At 52.2% G+C, this 20,675-nt stretch overlaps 26 non-coding genes across 26 annotated transcripts; 16 read left to right on the forward strand and 10 right to left on the reverse strand.

Annotated features, from left to right (window-relative positions):
• Positions 1–389: 389 nt before the first annotated feature.
• TRNAL-UAA (transfer RNA leucine (anticodon UAA)) lies at positions 390–472 on the reverse strand. The gene has a single exon. It is a non-coding gene; the product is annotated as a tRNA-Leu (tRNA).
• Positions 473–715: 243 nt separating this feature from the next.
• TRNAE-UUC (transfer RNA glutamic acid (anticodon UUC)) lies at positions 716–787 on the forward strand. Its single transcript has one exon. It is a non-coding gene; the product is annotated as a tRNA-Glu (tRNA).
• Positions 788–1,405: 618 nt separating this feature from the next.
• TRNAE-CUC (transfer RNA glutamic acid (anticodon CUC)) lies at positions 1,406–1,477 on the forward strand. Its single transcript has one exon. It is a non-coding gene; the product is annotated as a tRNA-Glu (tRNA).
• A 1,082-nt stretch (positions 1,478–2,559) lies between these two features.
• TRNAL-UAA (transfer RNA leucine (anticodon UAA)) lies at positions 2,560–2,642 on the reverse strand. Its single transcript has one exon. It is a non-coding gene; the product is annotated as a tRNA-Leu (tRNA).
• A 243-nt stretch (positions 2,643–2,885) lies between these two features.
• Positions 2,886–2,957, forward strand: TRNAE-UUC (transfer RNA glutamic acid (anticodon UUC)). The gene has a single exon. It is a non-coding gene; the product is annotated as a tRNA-Glu (tRNA).
• A 618-nt stretch (positions 2,958–3,575) lies between these two features.
• TRNAE-CUC (transfer RNA glutamic acid (anticodon CUC)) lies at positions 3,576–3,647 on the forward strand. The gene has a single exon. It is a non-coding gene; the product is annotated as a tRNA-Glu (tRNA).
• A 1,082-nt stretch (positions 3,648–4,729) lies between these two features.
• TRNAL-UAA (transfer RNA leucine (anticodon UAA)) lies at positions 4,730–4,812 on the reverse strand. The gene has a single exon. It is a non-coding gene; the product is annotated as a tRNA-Leu (tRNA).
• Positions 4,813–5,055: 243 nt separating this feature from the next.
• On the forward strand, positions 5,056–5,127 carry TRNAE-UUC (transfer RNA glutamic acid (anticodon UUC)). The gene has a single exon. It is a non-coding gene; the product is annotated as a tRNA-Glu (tRNA).
• A 618-nt stretch (positions 5,128–5,745) lies between these two features.
• On the forward strand, positions 5,746–5,817 carry TRNAE-CUC (transfer RNA glutamic acid (anticodon CUC)). The gene has a single exon. It is a non-coding gene; the product is annotated as a tRNA-Glu (tRNA).
• A 1,094-nt stretch (positions 5,818–6,911) lies between these two features.
• On the reverse strand, positions 6,912–6,994 carry TRNAL-UAA (transfer RNA leucine (anticodon UAA)). The gene has a single exon. It is a non-coding gene; the product is annotated as a tRNA-Leu (tRNA).
• A 243-nt stretch (positions 6,995–7,237) lies between these two features.
• Positions 7,238–7,309, forward strand: TRNAE-UUC (transfer RNA glutamic acid (anticodon UUC)). The gene has a single exon. It is a non-coding gene; the product is annotated as a tRNA-Glu (tRNA).
• A 1,082-nt stretch (positions 7,310–8,391) lies between these two features.
• TRNAL-UAA (transfer RNA leucine (anticodon UAA)) lies at positions 8,392–8,474 on the reverse strand. The gene has a single exon. It is a non-coding gene; the product is annotated as a tRNA-Leu (tRNA).
• A 243-nt stretch (positions 8,475–8,717) lies between these two features.
• On the forward strand, positions 8,718–8,789 carry TRNAE-UUC (transfer RNA glutamic acid (anticodon UUC)). The gene has a single exon. It is a non-coding gene; the product is annotated as a tRNA-Glu (tRNA).
• Positions 8,790–10,572: 1,783 nt separating this feature from the next.
• TRNAL-UAA (transfer RNA leucine (anticodon UAA)) lies at positions 10,573–10,655 on the reverse strand. Its single transcript has one exon. It is a non-coding gene; the product is annotated as a tRNA-Leu (tRNA).
• Positions 10,656–10,898: 243 nt separating this feature from the next.
• Positions 10,899–10,970, forward strand: TRNAE-UUC (transfer RNA glutamic acid (anticodon UUC)). Its single transcript has one exon. It is a non-coding gene; the product is annotated as a tRNA-Glu (tRNA).
• A 618-nt stretch (positions 10,971–11,588) lies between these two features.
• TRNAE-CUC (transfer RNA glutamic acid (anticodon CUC)) lies at positions 11,589–11,660 on the forward strand. The gene has a single exon. It is a non-coding gene; the product is annotated as a tRNA-Glu (tRNA).
• Positions 11,661–12,742: 1,082 nt separating this feature from the next.
• TRNAL-UAA (transfer RNA leucine (anticodon UAA)) lies at positions 12,743–12,825 on the reverse strand. The gene has a single exon. It is a non-coding gene; the product is annotated as a tRNA-Leu (tRNA).
• Positions 12,826–13,068: 243 nt separating this feature from the next.
• TRNAE-UUC (transfer RNA glutamic acid (anticodon UUC)) lies at positions 13,069–13,140 on the forward strand. Its single transcript has one exon. It is a non-coding gene; the product is annotated as a tRNA-Glu (tRNA).
• A 618-nt stretch (positions 13,141–13,758) lies between these two features.
• On the forward strand, positions 13,759–13,830 carry TRNAE-CUC (transfer RNA glutamic acid (anticodon CUC)). The gene has a single exon. It is a non-coding gene; the product is annotated as a tRNA-Glu (tRNA).
• Positions 13,831–14,924: 1,094 nt separating this feature from the next.
• Positions 14,925–15,007, reverse strand: TRNAL-UAA (transfer RNA leucine (anticodon UAA)). The gene has a single exon. It is a non-coding gene; the product is annotated as a tRNA-Leu (tRNA).
• Positions 15,008–15,250: 243 nt separating this feature from the next.
• Positions 15,251–15,322, forward strand: TRNAE-UUC (transfer RNA glutamic acid (anticodon UUC)). Its single transcript has one exon. It is a non-coding gene; the product is annotated as a tRNA-Glu (tRNA).
• Positions 15,323–16,404: 1,082 nt separating this feature from the next.
• TRNAL-UAA (transfer RNA leucine (anticodon UAA)) lies at positions 16,405–16,487 on the reverse strand. The gene has a single exon. It is a non-coding gene; the product is annotated as a tRNA-Leu (tRNA).
• Positions 16,488–16,730: 243 nt separating this feature from the next.
• On the forward strand, positions 16,731–16,802 carry TRNAE-UUC (transfer RNA glutamic acid (anticodon UUC)). The gene has a single exon. It is a non-coding gene; the product is annotated as a tRNA-Glu (tRNA).
• A 1,783-nt stretch (positions 16,803–18,585) lies between these two features.
• Positions 18,586–18,668, reverse strand: TRNAL-UAA (transfer RNA leucine (anticodon UAA)). Its single transcript has one exon. It is a non-coding gene; the product is annotated as a tRNA-Leu (tRNA).
• A 243-nt stretch (positions 18,669–18,911) lies between these two features.
• Positions 18,912–18,983, forward strand: TRNAE-UUC (transfer RNA glutamic acid (anticodon UUC)). The gene has a single exon. It is a non-coding gene; the product is annotated as a tRNA-Glu (tRNA).
• Positions 18,984–19,601: 618 nt separating this feature from the next.
• Positions 19,602–19,673, forward strand: TRNAE-CUC (transfer RNA glutamic acid (anticodon CUC)). Its single transcript has one exon. It is a non-coding gene; the product is annotated as a tRNA-Glu (tRNA).
• The last annotated feature ends 1,002 nt before the right edge of the window (positions 19,674–20,675 follow it).

Consider the following 20,675-nt stretch of genomic DNA (forward strand, 5'->3'; position numbering starts at 1 on the left):
TGGAGAACCCTTTGCACGTTTGAGCCAGCCGGGCCTGCATCAGCAGATCCTGCTCCACTGGGAAGGGAGAGCCTGTAGGCGTAAATCAAAAAAAGGGGAGAAATCTGCAAATTCTAGCGGCAGACCCATGTTGCCCAGGAAGCAATCAGTTTCTCCTGCTCCCTATAGTGGAAAAAGACATAGGAGGTGTATTTCTCTAGGCAGGGGCTCTGTGTAGATGGCACTTCATTGCTCTGGGAAGCATACGTGCTGGTAGAAGAGTAGCAGCAGACTCCACACCTGAAGCTTGAATGGGGACCGTTGGGGAGGGGCAGTGGGAGGCCGAGGAGGGCGGAGGAAAATGCTTTTCAAAAGCATCTGCACGTTCCTACAAACCTGCTGAAAACCCATACCAGGAATGGGGCTCGAACCCATGCGGACAAACGTCCATTGGATCTTAAGTCCAACGCCTTAACCACTCGGCCACCCTGGTGAGACCCAAGGATTTAATTTCTTCAACTCCCTTTTTATGCTTGCTGCTGTAGCACCAGCTGTCCAGCAAGAGGTGATTGCAGAGTTAAAAGGCTTTTGCAGGAGGTTAAAAGTAATTGCTTATAACAAACACACTGTGTGACACCTAACTTTCTCCCACTCGGACTTTACCGCTAATTTTTATATTGGAGTTAGCTTAGTCACAATAAGGGGGTGAGCAAGGCAGGCACACTAGAGCATCTACTCCCTGGTGGTCTAGTGGCTAGGATTCGGCGCTTTCACCGCCGCGGCCCGGGTTCGATTCCCGGTCAGGGAAGATCCCTCTAAAGCATAGATTGCTTAATTTGTCTGTGTATCTTTTTTAAAAGAAGGTCTTTAAAAAGGCACCCCTCCCAATAGATGAAAGCGGAGGAATGGGGCTTGTTCTCCTGTGCCCCAGGTTGCTTTGCCCCCATTGACCTAAGCCACCTTTGTGCGCACGCAGTCCCCCACCCAGTCAGGTGCTCTATGTTGGCGTGAAGTGCAGTACCAGCTCAACAGAAAGGTAAATTGCTGGAAAACCCTGCTGTGATGCATACATCTACTTTGGAGCACTCTTCTCCTTTGCACTCTTGAATCGCTTAAGCGCAATGTATTCTTCCAGCAAGCTGAATAACGAGATAGGTGAGAGAAGGTGTACCAGCTGTCTGTGCGCCATCAGCAGCCACTAGGTGTCCCTCTTGTGTTTTCCCGGGGATCCTGATTGTGCAGGAATTCATCGGTTCAGTAGCAAGGGGGAGAGGATGGCCTGTGCCTGGAAGTGACAGGCAGTCTGGTGGCATCATGAGGATTAAGTTCCGATTCATATTTGCTGTAGAATAAAATATGTTTTCAGCCCCCATGAGCTTTGTCACTCGGAGAGCAGTGTATGAACTTTTGCTGCACGGCTCTGGGCTCCCTGGTGGTCTAGTGGTTAGGATTCGGCGCTCTCACCGCCGCGGCCCGGGTTCGATTCCCGGTCAGGGAAAAGTCCCTCTTCTGACCGTGAAAGCTTTTCCTTCCCGTAGGTCAGGGCTTCTCAAAATGAAGTTGCTTTTCTGACTCACAATTTGCCTAGCATGACGCAGTATCGCTCAAAATATGATTTTCGCAAGGTTCCTTTAGAGCTGCTTCCCATGGTGGGAGGCAAGGCTCTTGAGCAAGTGAGATCCTGTATTCCGAGGCGCGCTTCCTTTTGTAGGCTTCTGACCCCATGGCCTGTGGCAGGTAGTCCTCCTTTGACTGGGCCGCAGGCTTTGTCTCCAAATGGCGTCCTGGACCCACTGCAACCCACCTGTTTGCTAAAACGGAAGTCTGCCTCTGGGTAAGAAAAAGCTGAGCTGCACGTACGGAAAGCGGCAGAGGCCAGAGGCGGGGAGGGTGTGGCAAGGGCTGCCTGATTTGCATAGTGACCTGTTGCATCTTGGGAATGTACAGGCTTTGGAGCTTAACAGGTACTGCAGGTGTCTGCCTGGCCTGAGAGATGCCTGTCTGGTGCTCCCCTCAGGACACACAGGCCTTCCATTCGAGCATGGAGGGTGAGGGACATGGGTCACCCTCATATACAGGGGTGTGGGCATGGGCAGGATAGGTTGTGGGGGACCCGTCAGGGCATTGCCCGTTCGGAAGGCGAGAGGAGGCGGGGCAGGAAACTCTGCTCAATTTCTTTCCCAGAGGCCTGTGGAGAACCCTTTGCACGTTTGAGCCAGCCGGGCCTGCATCAGCAGATCCTGCTCCACTGGGAAGGGGGAGCCTGTAGGCGTAAATCAAAAAAAGGGGAGAAATCTGCAAATTCTAGCGGCAGACCCATGTTGCCCAGGAAGCAATCAGTTTCTCCTGCTCCCTATAGTGGAAAAAGACATAGGAGGTGTATTTCTCTAGGCAGGGGCTCTGTGTAGATGGCACTTCATTGCTCTGGGAAGCATCCATGCTGGTAGAAGAGTAGCAGCAGACTCCACACCTGAGGCTTGAATGGGGACCGTTGGGGAGGGGCAGTGGGAGGCCGAGGAGGGCGGAGGAAAATGCTTTTCAAAAGCATCTGCACGTTCCTACAAACCTGCTGAAAACCCATACCAGGAATGGGGCTCGAACCCATGCGGACAAACGTCCATTGGATCTTAAGTCCAACGCCTTAACCACTCGGCCACCCTGGTGAGACCCAAGGATTTACTTTCTTCAACTACCTTTTTATGCTTGCTGCTGTAGCACCAGCTGTCCAGCAAGAGGTGATTGCAGAGTTAAAAGGCTTTTGCAGGAGGTTAAAAGTAATTGCTTATAACAAACACACTGTGTGACACCTAACTTTCTCCCACTCGGACTTTACCGTTAATTTTTATATTGGAGTTAGCTTAGTCACAATAAGGGGGTGAGCAAGGCAGGCACACTAGAGCATCTACTCCCTGGTGGTCTAGTGGCTAGAATTCGGCACTTTCACCGCCGCGGCCCGGGTTCGATTCCCGGTCAGGGAAGATCCCTCTAAAGCATAGATTGCTTAATTTGTCTGTGTATCTTTTTTAAAAGAAGGTCTTTAAAAAGGCACCCCTCCCAATAGATGAAAGCGAAGGAATGGGGCTTGTTCTCCTGTGCCCCAGGTTGCTTTGCCCCCATTGACCTAAGCCACCTTTGTGCGCACGCAGTCCCCCACCCAGTCAGGTGCTCTATGTTGGCGTGAAGTGCAGTACCAGCTCAACAGAAAGGTAAATTGCTGGAAAACCCTGCTGTGATGCATACATCTACTTTGGAGCACTCTTCTCCTTTGCACTCTTGAATCGCTTAAGCGCAATGTATTCTTCCAGCAAGCTGAATAACGAGATAGGTGAGAGAAGGTGTACCAGCTGTCTGTGCGCCATCAGCAGCCACTAGGTGTCCCTCTTGTGTTTTCCCGGGGATCCTGATTGTGCAGGAATTCATCGGTTCAGTAGCAAGGGGGAGAGGATGGCCTGTGCCTGGAAGTGACAGGCAGTCTGGTGGCATCATGAGGATTAAGTTCCGATTCATATTTGCTGTAGAATAAAATATGTTTTCAGCCCCCATGAGCTTTGTCACTCGGAGAGCAGTGTATGAACTTTTGCTGCACGGCTCTGGGCTCCCTGGTGGTCTAGTGGTTAGGATTCGGCGCTCTCACCGCCGCGGCCCGGGTTCGATTCCCGGTCAGGGAAAAGTCCCTCTTCTGACCTTGAAAGCTTTTCCTTCCCGTAGGTCAGGGCGTCTCAAAATGAAGTTGCTTTTCTGACTCACAATTTGCCTAGCATGACGCAGTATCGCTCAAAATATGATTTTCGCAAGGTTCCTTTAGAGCTGCTTCCCATGGTGGGAGGCAAGGCTCTTGAGCAAGTGAGATCCTGTATTCCGAGGCGCGCTTCCTTTTGTAGGCTTCTGACCCCATGGCCTGTGGCAGGTAGTCCTCCTTTGACTGGGCCGCAGGCTTTGTCTCCAAATGGCGTCCTGGACCCACTGCAACCCACCTGTTTGCTAAAACGGAAGTCTGCCTCTGGGTAAGAAAAAGCTGAGCTGCACGTACGGAAAGCGGCAGAGGCCAGAGGCGGGGAGGGTGTGGCAAGGGCTGCCTGATTTGCATAGTGACCTGTTGCATCTTGGGAATGTACAGGCTTTGGAGCTTAACAGGTACTGCAGGTGTCTGCCTGGCCTGAGAGATGCCTGTCTGGTGCTCCCCTCAGGACACACAGGCCTTCCATTCGAGCATGGAGGGTGAGGGACATGGGTCACCCTCATATACAGGGGTGTGGGCATGGGCAGGATAGGTTGTGGGGGACCCGTCAGGGCATTGCCCGTTCGGAAGGCGAGAGGAGGCGGGGCAGGAAACTCTGCTCAATTTCTTTCCCAGAGGCCTGTGGAGAACCCTTTGCACGTTTGAGCCAGCCGGGCCTGCATCAGCAGATCCTGCTCCACTGGGAAGGGGGAGCCTGTAGGCGTAAATCAAAAAAAGGGGAGAAATCTGCAAATTCTAGCGGCAGACCCATGTTGCCCAGGAAGCAATCAGTTTCTCCTGCTCCCTATAGTGGAAAAAGACATAGGAGGTGTATTTCTCTAGGCAGGGGCTCTGTGTAGATGGCACTTCATTGCTCTGGGAAGCATCCATGCTGGTAGAAGAGTAGCAGCAGACTCCACACCTGAGGCTTGAATGGGGACCGTTGGGGAGGGGCAGTGGGAGGCCGAGGAGGGCGGAGGAAAATGCTTTTCAAAAGCATCTGCACGTTCCTACAAACCTGCTGAAAACCCATACCAGGAATGGGGCTCGAACCCATGCGGACAAACGTCCATTGGATCTTAAGTCCAACGCCTTAACCACTCGGCCACCCTGGTGAGACCCAAGGATTTACTTTCTTCAACTACCTTTTTATGCTTGCTGCTGTAGCACCAGCTGTCCAGCAAGAGGTGATTGCAGAGTTAAAAGGCTTTTGCAGGAGGTTAAAAGTAATTGCTTATAACAAACACACTGTGTGACACCTAACTTTCTCCCACTCGGACTTTACCGTTAATTTTTATATTGGAGTTAGCTTAGTCACAATAAGGGGGTGAGCAAGGCAGGCACACTAGAGCATCTACTCCCTGGTGGTCTAGTGGCTAGAATTCGGCACTTTCACCGCCGCGGCCCGGGTTCGATTCCCGGTCAGGGAAGATCCCTCTAAAGCATAGATTGCTTAATTTGTCTGTGTATCTTTTTTAAAAGAAGGTCTTTAAAAAGGCACCCCTCCCAATAGATGAAAGCGAAGGAATGGGGCTTGTTCTCCTGTGCCCCAGGTTGCTTTGCCCCCATTGACCTAAGCCACCTTTGTGCGCACGCAGTCCCCCACCCAGTCAGGTGCTCTATGTTGGCGTGAAGTGCAGTACCAGCTCAACAGAAAGGTAAATTGCTGGAAAACCCTGCTGTGATGCATACATCTACTTTGGAGCACTCTTCTCCTTTGCACTCTTGAATCGCTTAAGCGCAATGTATTCTTCCAGCAAGCTGAATAACGAGATAGGTGAGAGAAGGTGTACCAGCTGTCTGTGCGCCATCAGCAGCCACTAGGTGTCCCTCTTGTGTTTTCCCGGGGATCCTGATTGTGCAGGAATTCATCGGTTCAGTAGCAAGGGGGAGAGGATGGCCTGTGCCTGGAAGTGACAGGCAGTCTGGTGGCATCATGAGGATTAAGTTCCGATTCATATTTGCTGTAGAATAAAATATGTTTTCAGCCCCCATGAGCTTTGTCACTCGGAGAGCAGTGTATGAACTTTTGCTGCACGGCTCTGGGCTCCCTGGTGGTCTAGTGGTTAGGATTCGGCGCTCTCACCGCCGCGGCCCGGGTTCGATTCCCGGTCAGGGAAAAGTCCCTCTTCTGACCTTGAAAGCTTTTCCTTCCCGTAGGTCAGGGCGTCTCAAAATGAAGTTGCTTTTCTGACTCACAATTTGCCTAGCATGACGCAGTATCGCTCAAAATATGATTTTCGCAAGGTTCCTTTAGAGCTGCTTCCCATGGTGGGAGGCAAGGCTCTTGAGCAAGTGAGATCCTGTATTCCGAGGCGCGCTTCCTTTTGTAGGCTTCTGACCCCATGGCCTGTGGCAGGTAGTCCTCCTTTGACTGGGCCGCAGGCTTTGTCTCCAAATGGCGTCCTGGACCCACTGCAACCCACCTGTTTGCTAAAACGGAAGTCTGCCTCTGGGTAAGAAAAAGCTGAGCTGCACGTACGGAAAGCGGCAGAGGCCAGAGGCGGGGAGGGTGTGGCAAGGGCTGCCTGATTTGCATAGTGACCTGTTGCATCTTGGGAATGTACAGGCTTTGGAGCTTAACAGGTACTGCAGGTGTCTGCCTGGCCTGAGAGATGCCTGTCTGGTGCTCCCCTCAGGACACACAGGCCTTCCATTCGAGCATGGAGGGTGAGGGACATGGGTCACCCTCATATACAGGGGTGTGGGCATGGGCAGGATAGGTTGTGGGGGACCCGTCAGGGCATTGCCCGTTTGGAAGCCCGTTCGGAAGGCGAGAGGAGGCGGGGCAGGAAACTCTGCTCAATTTCTTTCCCAGAGGCCTGTGGAGAACCCTTTGCACGTTTGAGCCAGCCGGGCCTGCATCAGCAGATCCTGCTCCACTGGGAAGGGAGAGCCTGTAGGCGTAAATCAAAAAAAGGGGAGAAATCTGCAAATTCTAGCGGCAGACCCATGTTGCCCAGGAAGCAATCAGTTTCTCCTGCTCCCTATAGTGGAAAAAGACATAGGAGGTGTATTTCTCTAGGCAGGGGCTCTGTGTAGATGGCACTTCATTGCTCTGGGAAGCATCCATGCTGGTAGAAGAGTAGCAGCAGACTCCACACCTGAGGCTTGAATGGGGACCGTTGGGGAGGGGCAGTGGGAGGCCGAGGAGGGCGGAGGAAAATGCTTTTCAAAAGCATCTGCACGTTCCTACAAACCTGCTGAAAACCCATACCAGGAATGAGGCTCGAACCCATGCGGACAAACGTCCATTGGATCTTAAGTCCAACGCCTTAACCACTCGGCCACCCTGGTGAGACCCAAGGATTTACTTTCTTCAACTCCCTTTTTATGCTTGCTGCTGTAGCACCAGCTGTCCAGCAAGAGGTGATTGCAGAGTTAAAAGGCTTTTGCAGGAGGTTAAAAGTAATTGCTTATAACAAACACACTGTGTGACACCTAACTTTCTCCCACTCGGACCTTACCGTTAATTTTTATATTGGAGTTAGCTTAGTCACAATAAGGGGGTGAGCAAGGCAGGCACACTAGAGCATCTACTCCCTGGTGGTCTAGTGGCTAGGATTCGGCGCTTTCACTGCCGCGGCCCAGGTTCGATTCCCGGTCAGGGAAAAGTCCCTCTTCTGACCTTGAAAGCTTTTCCTTCCCGTAGGTCAGGGCTTCTCAAAATGAAGTTGCTTTTCTGACTCACAATTTGCCTAGCATGACGCAGTATCGCTCAAAATATGATTTTCGCAAGGTTCCTTTAGAGCTGCTTCCCATGGTGGGAGGCAAGGCTCTTGAGCAAGTGAGATCCTGTATTCCGAGGCGCGCTTCCTTTTGTAGGCTTCTGACCCCATGGCCTGTGGCAGGTAGTCCTCCTTTGGCTGGGCTGCAGGCTTTGTCTCCAAATGGCGTCCTGGACCCACTGCAACCCACCTGTTTGCTAAAACGGAAGTCTGCCTCTGGGTAAGAAAAAGCTGAGCTGCACGTACGGAAAGCGGCAGAGGCCAGAGGCGGGGAGGGTGTGGCAAGGGCTGCCTGATTTGCATAGTGACCTGTTGCATCTTGGGAATGTACAGGCTTTGGAGCTTAACAGGTACTGCAGGTGTCTGCCTGGCCTGAGAGATGCCTGTCTGGTGCTCCCCTCAGGACACACAGGCCTTCCATTCGAGCATGGAGGGTGAGGGACATGGGTCACCCTCATATACAGGGGTGTGGGCATGGGCAGGATAGGTTGTGGGGGACCCGTCAGGGCATTGCCCGTTCGGAAGGCGAGAGGAGGCGGGGCAGGAAACTCTGCTCAATTTCTTTCCCAGAGGCCTGTGGAGAACCCTTTGCACGTTTGAGCCAGCCGGGCCTGCATCAGCAGATCCTGCTCCACTGGGAAGGGAGAGCCTGTAGGCGTAAATCAAAAAAAGGGGAGAAATCTGCAAATTCTAGCGGCAGACCCATGTTGCCCAGGAAGCAATCAGTTTCTCCTGCTCCCTATAGTGGAAAAAGACATAGGAGGTGTATTTCTCTAGGCAGGGGCTCTGTGTAGATGGCACTTCATTGCTCTGGGAAGCATACGTGCTGGTAGAAGAGTAGCAGCAGACTCCACACCTGAAGCTTGAATGGGGACCGTTGGGGAGGGGCAGTGGGAGGCCGAGGAGGGCGGAGGAAAATGCTTTTCAAAAGCATCTGCACGTTCCTACAAACCTGCTGAAAACCCATACCAGGAATGGGGCTCGAACCCATGCGGACAAACGTCCATTGGATCTTAAGTCCAACGCCTTAACCACTCGGCCACCCTGGTGAGACCCAAGGATTTAATTTCTTCAACTCCCTTTTTATGCTTGCTGCTGTAGCACCAGCTGTCCAGCAAGAGGTGATTGCAGAGTTAAAAGGCTTTTGCAGGAGGTTAAAAGTAATTGCTTATAACAAGCACACTGTGTGACACCTAACTTTCTCCCACTCGGACTTTACCGCTAATTTTTATATTGGAGTTAGCTTAGTCACAATAAGGGGGTGAGCAAGGCAGGCACACTAGAGCATCTACTCCCTGGTGGTCTAGTGGCTAGGATTCGGCGCTTTCACCGCCGCGGCCCGGGTACGATTCCCGGTCAGGGAAGATCCCTCTAAAGCATAGATTGCTTAATTTGTCTGTGTATCTTTTTTAAAAGAAGGTCTTTAAAAAGGCACCCCTCCCAATAGATGAAAGCGGAGGAATGGGGCTTGTTCTCCTGTGCCCCAGGTTGCTTTGCCCCCATTGACCTAAGCCACCTTTGTGCGCACGCAGTCCCCCACCCAGTCAGGTGCTCTATGTTGGCGTGAAGTGCAGTACCAGCTCAGCAGAAAGGTAAATTGCTGGAAAACCCTGCTGTGATGCATACATCTACTTTGGAGCACTCTTCTCCTTTGCACTCTTGAATCGCTTAAGCGCAATGTATTCTTCCAGCAAGCTGAATAACGAGATAGGTGAGAGAAGGTGTACCAGCTGTCTGTGCGCCATCAGCAGCCACTAGGTGTCCCTCTTGTGTTTTCCCGGGGATCCTGATTGTGCAGGAATTCATCGGTTCAGTAGCAAGGGGGAGAGGATGGCCTGTGCCTGGAAGTGACAGGCAGTCTGGTGGCATCATGAGGATTAAGTTCCGATTCATATTTGCTGTAGAATAAAATATGTTTTCAGCCCCCATGAGCTTTGTCACTCGGAGAGCAGTGTATGAACTTTTGCTGCACAGCTCTGGGCTCCCTGGTGGTCTAGTGGTTAGGATTCAGCGCTCTCATCAAGCGGCCTGGGTTCGATTCCCAGTCAGGGAAAAGTCCCTCTTCTGACCTTGAAAGCTTTTCCTTCCCGTAGGTCAGGGCTTCTCAAAATGAAGTTGCTTTTCTGACTCACAATTTGCCTAGCATGACGCAGTATCGCTCAAAATATGATTTTCGCAAGGTTCCTTTAGAGCTGCTTCCCACGGTGGGAGGCAAGGCTCTTGAGCAAGTGAGATCCTGTATTCCGAGGCGCGCTTCCTTTTGTAGGCTTCTGACCCCATGGCCTGTGGCAGGTAGTCCTCCTTTGACTGGGCCGCAGGCTTTGTCTCCAAATGGCGTCCTGAACCCACTCCAACCCACCTGTTTGCTAAAACGGAAGTCTGCCTCTGGGTAAGAAAAAGCTGAGCTGCACGTACGGAAAGCGGCAGAGGCCAGAGGCGGGGAGGGTGTGGCAAGGGCTGCCTGATTTGCATAGTGACCTGTTGCATCTTGGGAATGTACAGGCTTTGGAGCTTAACAGGTACTGCAGGTGTCTGCCTGGCCTCAGAGATTCCTGTCTGGTGCTCCCCTCAGGACACACAGGCCTTCCATTCGAGCATGGAGGGTGAGGGACATGGGTCACCCTCATATACAGGGGTGTGGGCATGGGCAGGATAGGTTGTGGGGGACCCGTCAGGGCATTGCCCGTTTGGAAGCCCGTTCGGAAGGCGAGAGGAGGCGGGGCAGGAAACTCTGCTCAATTTCTTTCCCAGAGGCCTGTGGAGAACCCTTTGCACGTTTGAGCCAGCCGGGCCTGCATCAGCAGATCCTGCTCCACTGGGAAGGGAGAGCCTGTAGGCGTAAATCAAAAAAAGGGGAGAAATCTGCAAATTCTAGCGGCAGACCCATGTTGCCCAGGAAGCAATCAGTTTCTCCTGCTCCCTATAGTGGAAAAAGACATAGGAGGTGTATTTCTCTAGGCAGGGGCTCTGTGTAGATGGCACTTCATTGCTCTGGGAAGCATCCATGCTGGTAGAAGAGTAGCAGCAGACTCCACACCTGAGGCTTGAATGGGGACCGTTGGGGAGGGGCAGTGGGAGGCCGAGGAGGGCGGAGGAAAATGCTTTTCAAAAGCATCTGCACGTTCCTACAAACCTGCTGAAAACCCATACCAGGAATGGGGCTCGAACCCATGCGGACAAACGTCCATTGGATCTTAAGTCTAACGCCTTAACCACTCGGCCACCCTGGTGAGACCCAAGGATTTACTTTCTTCAACTCCCTTTTTATGCTTGCTGCTGTAGCACCAGCTGTCCAGGAAGAGGTGATTGCAGAGTTAAAAGGCTTTTGCAGGAGGTTAAAAGTAATTGCTTATAACAAACACACTGTGTGACACCTAACTTTCTCCCACTCGGACGTTACCGTTAATTTTTATATTGGAGTTAGCTTAGTCACAATAAGGGGGTGAGCAAGGCAGGCACACTAGAGCATCTACTCCCTGGTGGTCTAGTGGCTAGGATTCGGCGCTTTCACCGCCGCGGCCCGGGTTCGATTCCCGGTCAGGGAAGATCCCTCTAAAGCACAGATTGCTTAATTTGTCTGTGTATCTTTTTTAAAAGAAGGTCTTTAAAAAGGCACCCCTCCCAATAGATGAAAGCGGAGGAATGGGGCTTGTTCTCCTGTGCCCCAGGTTGCTTTACCCCCATTGACCTAAGCCACCTTTGTGCGCACGCAGTCCCCCACCCAGTCAGGTGCTCTATGTTGGCGTGAAGTGCAGTACCAGCTCAACAGAAAGGTAAATTGCTGGAAAACCCTGCTGTGATGCATACATCTACTTTGGAGCACTCTTCTCCTTTGCACTCTTGAATCGCTTAAGCGCAATGTATTCTTCCAGCAAGCTGAATAACGAGATAGGTGAGAGAAGGTGTACCAGCTGTCTGTGCGCCATCAGCAGCCACTAGGTGTCCCTCTTGTGTTTTCCCGGGGATCCTGATTGTGCAGGAATTCATCGGTTCAGTAGCAAGGGGGAGAGGATGGCCTGTGCCTGGAAGTGACAGGCAGTCTGGTGGCATCATGAGGATTAAGTTCCGATTCATATTTGCTGTAGAATAAAATATGTTTTCAGCCCCCATGAGCTTTGTCACTCGGAGAGCAGTGTATGAACTTTTGCTGCACAGCTCTGGGCTCCCTGGTGGTCTAGTGGTTAGGATTCGGCGCTCTCACCGCCGCGGCCCGGGTTCGATTCCCGGTCAGGGAAAAGTCCCTCTTCTGACCTTGAAAGCTTTTCCTTTCCGTAGGTCAGGGCTTCTCAAAATGAAGTTGCTTTTCTGACTCACAATTTGCCTAGCATGACGCAGTATCGCTCAAAATATGATTTTCGCAAGGTTCCTTTAGAGCTGCTTCCCATGGTGGGAGGCAAGGCTCTTGAGCAAGTGAGATCCTGTATTCCGAGGCGCGCTTCCTTTTGTAGGCTTCTGACCCCATGGCCTGTGGCAGGTAGTCCTCCTTTGACTGGGCCGCAGGCTTTGTCTCCAAATGGCGTCCTGGACCCACTGCAACCCACCTGTTTGCTAAAACGGAAGTCTGCCTCTGGGTAAGAAAAAGCTGAGCTGCACGTACGGAAAGCGGCAGAGGCCAGAGGCGGGGAGGGTGTGGCAAGGGCTGCCTGATTTGCATAGTGACCTGTTGCATCTTGGGAATGTACAGGCTTTGGAGCTTAACAGGTACTGCAGGTATCTGCCTGGCCTGAGAGATGCCTGTCTGGTGCTCCCCTCAGGACACACAGGCCTTCCATTCGAGCATGGAGGGTGAGGGACATGGGTCACCCTCATATACAGGGGTGTGGGCATGGGCAGGATAGGTTGTGGGGGACCCGTCAGGGCATTGCCCGTTCGGAAGGCGAGAGGAGGCGGGGCAGGAAACTCTGCTCAATTTCTTTCCCAGAGGCCTGTGGAGAACCCTTTGCACGTTTGAGCCAGCCGGGCCTGCATCAGCAGATCCTGCTCCACTGGGAAGGGGGAGCCTGTAGGCGTAAATCAAAAAAAGGGGAGAAATCTGCAAATTCTAGCGGCAGACCCATGTTGCCCAGGAAGCAATCAGTTTCTCCTGCTCCCTATAGTGGAAAAAGACATAGGAGGTGTATTTCTCTAGGCAGGGGCTCTGTGTAGATGGCACTTCATTGCTCTGGGAAGCATCCATGCTGGTAGAAGAGTAGCAGCAGACTCCACACCTGAGGCTTGAATGGGGACCGTTGGGGAGGGGCAGTGGGAGGCCGAGGAGGGCGGAGGAAAATGCTTTTCAAAAGCATCTGCACGTTCCTACAAACCTGCTGAAAACCCATACCAGGAATGGGGCTCGAACCCATGCGGACAAACGTCCATTGGATCTTAAGTCTAACGCCTTAACCACTCGGCCACCCTGGTGAGACCCAAGGATTTACTTTCTTCAACTCCCTTTTTATGCTTGCTGCTGTAGCACCAGCTGTCCAGCAAGAGGTGATTGCAGAGTTAAAAGGCTTTTGCAGGAGGTTAAAAGTAATTGCTTATAACAAACACACTGTGTGACACCTAACTTTCTCCCACTCGGACTTTACCGCTAATTTTTATATTGGAGTTAGCTTAGTCACAATAAGGGGGTGAGCAAGGCAGGCACACTAGAGCATCTACTCCCTGGTGGTCTAGTGGCTAGGATTCGGCGCTTTCACCGCCGCGGCCCGGGTACGATTCCCGGTCAGGGAAGATCCCTCTAAAGCATAGATTGCTTAATTTGTCTGTGTATCTTTTTTAAAAGAAGGTCTTTCAAAAGGCACCCCTCCCAATAGATGAAAGCGGAGGAATGGGGCTTGTTCTCCTGTGCCCCAGGTTGCTTTGCCCCCATTGACCTAAGCCACCTTTGTGCGCACGCAGTCCCCCACCCAGTCAGGTGCTCTATGTTGGCGTGAAGTGCAGTACCAGCTCAGCAGAAAGGTAAATTGCTGGAAAACCCTGCTGTGATGCATACATCTACTTTGGAGCACTCTTCTCCTTTGCACTCTTGAATCGCTTAAGCGCAATGTATTCTTCCAGCAAGCTGAATAACGAGATAGGTGAGAGAAGGTGTACCAGCTGTCTGTGCGCCATCAGCAGCCACTAGGTGTCCCTCTTGTGTTTTCCCGGGGATCCTGATTGTGCAGGAATTCATCGGTTCAGTAGCAAGGGGGAGAGGATGGCCTGTGCCTGGAAGTGACAGGCAGTCTGGTGGCATCATGAGGATTAAGTTCCGATTCATATTTGCTGTAGAATAAAATATGTTTTCAGCCCCCATGAGCTTTGTCACTCGGAGAGCAGTGTATGAACTTTTGCTGCACAGCTCTGGGCTCCCTGGTGGTCTAGTGGTTAGGATTCAGCGCTCTCATCACCGCGGCCTGGGTTCGATTCCCAGTCAGGGAAAAGTCCCTCTTCTGACCTTGAAAGCTTTTCCTTCCCGTAGGTCAGGGCTTCTCAAAATGAAGTTGCTTTTCTGACTCACAATTTGCCTAGCATGACGCAGTATCGCTCAAAATATGATTTTCGCAAGGTTCCTTTAGAGCTGCTTCCCACGGTGGGAGGCAAGGCTCTTGAGCAAGTGAGATCCTGTATTCCGAGGCGCGCTTCCTTTTGTAGGCTTCTGACCCCATGGCCTGTGGCAGGTAGTCCTCCTTTGACTGGGCCGCAGGCTTTGTCTCCAAATGGCGTCCTGGACCCACTCCAACCCACCTGTTTGCTAAAACGGAAGTCTGCCTCTGGGTAAGAAAAAGCTGAGCTGCACGTACGGAAAGCGGCAGAGGCCAGAGGCGGGGAGGGTGTGGCAAGGGCTGCCTGATTTGCATAGTGACCTGTTGCATCTTGGGAATGTACAGGCTTTGGAGCTTAACAGGTACTGCAGGTGTCTGCCTGGCCTGAGAGATGCCTGTCTGGTGCTCCCCTCAGGACACACAGGCCTTCCATTCGAGCATGGAGGGTGAGGGACATGGGTCACCCTCATATACAGGGGTGTGGGCATGGGCAGGATAGGTTGTGGGGGACCCGTCAGGGCATTGCCCGTTTGGAAGCCCGTTCGGAAGGCGAGAGGAGGCGGGGCAGGAAACTCTGCTCAATTTCTTTCCCAGAGGCCTGTGGAGAACCCTTTGCACGTTTGAGCCAGCCGGGCCTGCATCAGCAGATCCTGCTCCACTGGGAAGGGAGAGCCTGTAGGCGTAAATCAAAAAAAGGGGAGAAATCTGCAAATTCTAGCGGCAGACCCATGTTGCCCAGGAAGCAATCAGTTTCTCCTGCTCCCTATAGTGGAAAAAGACATAGGAGGTGTATTTCTCTAGGCAGGGGCTCTGTGTAGATGGCACTTCATTGCTCTGGGAAGCATCCATGCTGGTAGAAGAGTAGCAGCAGACTCCACACCTGAGGCTTGAATGGGGACCGTTGGGGAGGGGCAGTGGGAGGCCGAGGAGGGCGGAGGAAAATGCTTTTCAAAAGCATCTGCACGTTCCTACAAACCTGCTGAAAACCCATACCAGGAATGAGGCTCGAACCCATGCGGACAAACGTCCATTGGATCTTAAGTCCAACGCCTTAACCACTCGGCCACCCTGGTGAGACCCAAGGATTTACTTTCTTCAACTCCCTTTTTATGCTTGCTGCTGTAGCACCAGCTGTCCAGCAAGAGGTGATTGCAGAGTTAAAAGGCTTTTGCAGGAGGTTAAAAGTAATTGCTTATAACAAACACACTGTGTGACACCTAACTTTCTCCCACTCGGACCTTACCGTTAATTTTTATATTGGAGTTAGCTTAGTCACAATAAGGGGGTGAGCAAGGCAGGCACACTAGAGCATCTACTCCCTGGTGGTCTAGTGGCTAGGATTCGGCGCTTTCACTGCCGCGGCCCAGGTTCGATTCCCGGTCAGGGAAAAGTCCCTCTTCTGACCTTGAAAGCTTTTCCTTCCCGTAGGTCAGGGCTTCTCAAAATGAAGTTGCTTTTCTGACTCACAATTTGCCTAGCATGACGCAGTATCGCTCAAAATATGATTTTCGCAAGGTTCCTTTAGAGCTGCTTCCCATGGTGGGAGGCAAGGCTCTTGAGCAAGTGAGATCCTGTATTCCGAGGCGCGCTTCCTTTTGTAGGCTTCTGACCCCATGGCCTGTGGCAGGTAGTCCTCCTTTGGCTGGGCTGCAGGCTTTGTCTCCAAATGGCGTCCTGGACCCACTGCAACCCACCTGTTTGCTAAAACGGAAGTCTGCCTCTGGGTAAGAAAAAGCTGAGCTGCACGTACGGAAAGCGGCAGAGGCCAGAGGCGGGGAGGGTGTGGCAAGGGCTGCCTGATTTGCATAGTGACCTGTTGCATCTTGGGAATGTACAGGCTTTGGAGCTTAACAGGTACTGCAGGTGTCTGCCTGGCCTGAGAGATGCCTGTCTGGTGCTCCCCTCAGGACACACAGGCCTTCCATTCGAGCATGGAGGGTGAGGGACATGGGTCACCCTCATATACAGGGGTGTGGGCATGGGCAGGATAGGTTGTGGGGGACCCGTCAGGGCATTGCCCGTTCGGAAGGCGAGAGGAGGCGGGGCAGGAAACTCTGCTCAATTTCTTTCCCAGAGGCCTGTGGAGAACCCTTTGCACGTTTGAGCCAGCCGGGCCTGCATCAGCAGATCCTGCTCCACTGGGAAGGGAGAGCCTGTAGGCGTAAATCAAAAAAAGGGGAGAAATCTGCAAATTCTAGCGGCAGACCCATGTTGCCCAGGAAGCAATCAGTTTCTCCTGCTCCCTATAGTGGAAAAAGACATAGGAGGTGTATTTCTCTAGGCAGGGGCTCTGTGTAGATGGCACTTCATTGCTCTGGGAAGCATACGTGCTGGTAGAAGAGTAGCAGCAGACTCCACACCTGAAGCTTGAATGGGGACCGTTGGGGAGGGGCAGTGGGAGGCCGAGGAGGGCGGAGGAAAATGCTTTTCAAAAGCATCTGCACGTTCCTACAAACCTGCTGAAAACCCATACCAGGAATGGGGCTCGAACCCATGCGGACAAACGTCCATTGGATCTTAAGTCCAACGCCTTAACCACTCGGCCACCCTGGTGAGACCCAAGGATTTAATTTCTTCAACTCCCTTTTTATGCTTGCTGCTGTAGCACCAGCTGTCCAGCAAGAGGTGATTGCAGAGTTAAAAGGCTTTTGCAGGAGGTTAAAAGTAATTGCTTATAACAAGCACACTGTGTGACACCTAACTTTCTCCCACTCGGACTTTACCGCTAATTTTTATATTGGAGTTAGCTTAGTCACAATAAGGGGGTGAGCAAGGCAGGCACACTAGAGCATCTACTCCCTGGTGGTCTAGTGGCTAGGATTCGGCGCTTTCACCGCCGCGGCCCGGGTACGATTCCCGGTCAGGGAAGATCCCTCTAAAGCATAGATTGCTTAATTTGTCTGTGTATCTTTTTTAAAAGAAGGTCTTTAAAAAGGCACCCCTCCCAATAGATGAAAGCGGAGGAATGGGGCTTGTTCTCCTGTGCCCCAGGTTGCTTTGCCCCCATTGACCTAAGCCACATTTGTGCGCACGCAGTCCCCCACCCAGTCAGGTGCTCTATGTTGGCGTGAAGTGCAGTACCAGCTCAGCAGAAAGGTAAATTGCTGGAAAACCCTGCTGTGATGCATACATCTACTTTGGAGCACTCTTCTCCTTTGCACTCTTGAATCGCTTAAGCGCAATGTATTCTTCCAGCAAGCTGAATAACGAGATAGGTGAGAGAAGGTGTACCAGCTGTCTGTGCGCCATCAGCAGCCACTAGGTGTCCCTCTTGTGTTTTCCCGGGGATCCTGATTGTGCAGGAATTCATCGGTTCAGTAGCAAGGGGGAGAGGATGGCCTGTGCCTGGAAGTGACAGGCAGTCTGGTGGCATCATGAGGATTAAGTTCCGATTCATATTTGCTGTAGAATAAAATATGTTTTCAGCCCCCATGAGCTTTGTCACTCGGAGAGCAGTGTATGAACTTTTGCTGCACAGCTCTGGGCTCCCTGGTGGTCTAGTGGTTAGGATTCAGCGCTCTCATCAAGCGGCCTGGGTTCGATTCCCAGTCAGGGAAAAGTCCCTCTTCTGACCTTGAAAGCTTTTCCTTCCCGTAGGTCAGGGCTTCTCAAAATGAAGTTGCTTTTCTGACTCACAATTTGCCTAGCATGACGCAGTATCGCTCAAAATATGATTTTCGCAAGGTTCCTTTAGAGCTGCTTCCCACGGTGGGAGGCAAGGCTCTTGAGCAAGTGAGATCCTGTATTCCGAGGCGCGCTTCCTTTTGTAGGCTTCTGACCCCATGGCCTGTGGCAGGTAGTCCTCCTTTGACTGGGCCGCAGGCTTTGTCTCCAAATGGCGTCCTGAACCCACTCCAACCCACCTGTTTGCTAAAACGGAAGTCTGCCTCTGGGTAAGAAAAAGCTGAGCTGCACGTACGGAAAGCGGCAGAGGCCAGAGGCGGGGAGGGTGTGGCAAGGGCTGCCTGATTTGCATAGTGACCTGTTGCATCTTGGGAATGTACAGGCTTTGGAGCTTAACAGGTACTGCAGGTGTCTGCCTGGCCTCAGAGATTCCTGTCTGGTGCTCCCCTCAGGACACACAGGCCTTCCATTCGAGCATGGAGGGTGAGGGACATGGGTCACCCTCATATACAGGGGTGTGGGCATGGGCAGGATAGGTTGTGGGGGACCCGTCAGGGCATTGCCCGTTTGGAAGCCCGTTCGGAAGGCGAGAGGAGGCGGGGCAGGAAACTCTGCTCAATTTCTTTCCCAGAGGCCTGTGGAGAACCCTTTGCACGTTTGAGCCAGCCGGGCCTGCATCAGCAGATCCTGCTCCACTGGGAAGGGAGAGCCTGTAGGCGTAAATCAAAAAAAGGGGAGAAATCTGCAAATTCTAGCGGCAGACCCATGTTGCCCAGGAAGCAATCAGTTTCTCCTGCTCCCTATAGTGGAAAAAGACATAGGAGGTGTATTTCTCTAGGCAGGGGCTCTGTGTAGATGGCACTTCATTGCTCTGGGAAGCATCCATGCTGGTAGAAGAGTAGCAGCAGACTCCACACCTGAGGCTTGAATGGGGACCGTTGGGGAGGGGCAGTGGGAGGCCGAGGAGGGCGGAGGAAAATGCTTTTCAAAAGCATCTGCACGTTCCTACAAACCTGCTGAAAACCCATACCAGGAATGGGGCTCGAACCCATGCGGACAAACGTCCATTGGATCTTAAGTCTAACGCCTTAACCACTCGGCCACCCTGGTGAGACCCAAGGATTTACTTTCTTCAACTCCCTTTTTATGCTTGCTGCTGTAGCACCAGCTGTCCAGGAAGAGGTGATTGCAGAGTTAAAAGGCTTTTGCAGGAGGTTAAAAGTAATTGCTTATAACAAACACACTGTGTGACACCTAACTTTCTCCCACTCGGACGTTACCGTTAATTTTTATATTGGAGTTAGCTTAGTCACAATAAGGGGGTGAGCAAGGCAGGCACACTAGAGCATCTACTCCCTGGTGGTCTAGTGGCTAGGATTCGGCGCTTTCACCGCCGCGGCCCGGGTTCGATTCCCGGTCAGGGAAGATCCCTCTAAAGCACAGATTGCTTAATTTGTCTGTGTATCTTTTTTAAAAGAAGGTCTTTAAAAAGGCACCCCTCCCAATAGATGAAAGCGGAGGAATGGGGCTTGTTCTCCTGTGCCCCAGGTTGCTTTACCCCCATTGACCTAAGCCACCTTTGTGCGCACGCAGTCCCCCACCCAGTCAGGTGCTCTATGTTGGCGTGAAGTGCAGTACCAGCTCAACAGAAAGGTAAATTGCTGGAAAACCCTGCTGTGATGCATACATCTACTTTGGAGCACTCTTCTCCTTTGCACTCTTGAATCGCTTAAGCGCAATGTATTCTTCCAGCAAGCTGAATAACGAGATAGGTGAGAGAAGGTGTACCAGCTGTCTGTGCGCCATCAGCAGCCACTAGGTGTCCCTCTTGTGTTTTCCCGGGGATCCTGATTGTGCAGGAATTCATCGGTTCAGTAGCAAGGGGGAGAGGATGGCCTGTGCCTGGAAGTGACAGGCAGTCTGGTGGCATCATGAGGATTAAGTTCCGATTCATATTTGCTGTAGAATAAAATATGTTTTCAGCCCCCATGAGCTTTGTCACTCGGAGAGCAGTGTATGAACTTTTGCTGCACAGCTCTGGGCTCCCTGGTGGTCTAGTGGTTAGGATTCGGCGCTCTCACCGCCGCGGCCCGGGTTCGATTCCCGGTCAGGGAAAAGTCCCTCTTCTGACCTTGAAAGCTTTTCCTTTCCGTAGGTCAGGGCTTCTCAAAATGAAGTTGCTTTTCTGACTCACAATTTGCCTAGCATGACGCAGTATCGCTCAAAATATGATTTTCGCAAGGTTCCTTTAGAGCTGCTTCCCATGGTGGGAGGCAAGGCTCTTGAGCAAGTGAGATCCTGTATTCCGAGGCGCGCTTCCTTTTGTAGGCTTCTGACCCCATGGCCTGTGGCAGGTAGTCCTCCTTTGACTGGGCCGCAGGCTTTGTCTCCAAATGGCGTCCTGGACCCACTGCAACCCACCTGTTTGCTAAAACGGAAGTCTGCCTCTGGGTAAGAAAAAGCTGAGCTGCACGTACGGAAAGCGGCAGAGGCCAGAGGCGGGGAGGGTGTGGCAAGGGCTGCCTGATTTGCATAGTGACCTGTTGCATCTTGGGAATGTACAGGCTTTGGAGCTTAACAGGTACTGCAGGTATCTGCCTGGCCTGAGAGATGCCTGTCTGGTGCTCCCCTCAGGACACACAGGCCTTCCATTCGAGCATGGAGGGTGAGGGACATGGGTCACCCTCATATACAGGGGTGTGGGCATGGGCAGGATAGGTTGTGGGGGACCCGTCAGGGCATTGCCCGTTCGGAAGGCGAGAGGAGGCGGGGCAGGAAACTCTGCTCAATTTCTTTCCCAGAGGCCTGTGGAGAACCCTTTGCACGTTTGAGCCAGCCGGGCCTGCATCAGCAGATCCTGCTCCACTGGGAAGGGGGAGCCTGTAGGCGTAAATCAAAAAAAGGGGAGAAATCTGCAAATTCTAGCGGCAGACCCATGTTGCCCAGGAAGCAATCAGTTTCTCCTGCTCCCTATAGTGGAAAAAGACATAGGAGGTGTATTTCTCTAGGCAGGGGCTCTGTGTAGATGGCACTTCATTGCTCTGGGAAGCATCCATGCTGGTAGAAGAGTAGCAGCAGACTCCACACCTGAGGCTTGAATGGGGACCGTTGGGGAGG

The sequence above is a fragment of the Lissotriton vulgaris genome, chromosome 4_1, assembly GCF_964263255.1.
Source record: "Lissotriton vulgaris chromosome 4_1, aLisVul1.2, whole genome shotgun sequence".
Classification (NCBI taxonomy): domain Eukaryota; kingdom Metazoa; phylum Chordata; class Amphibia; order Caudata; family Salamandridae; genus Lissotriton; species Lissotriton vulgaris.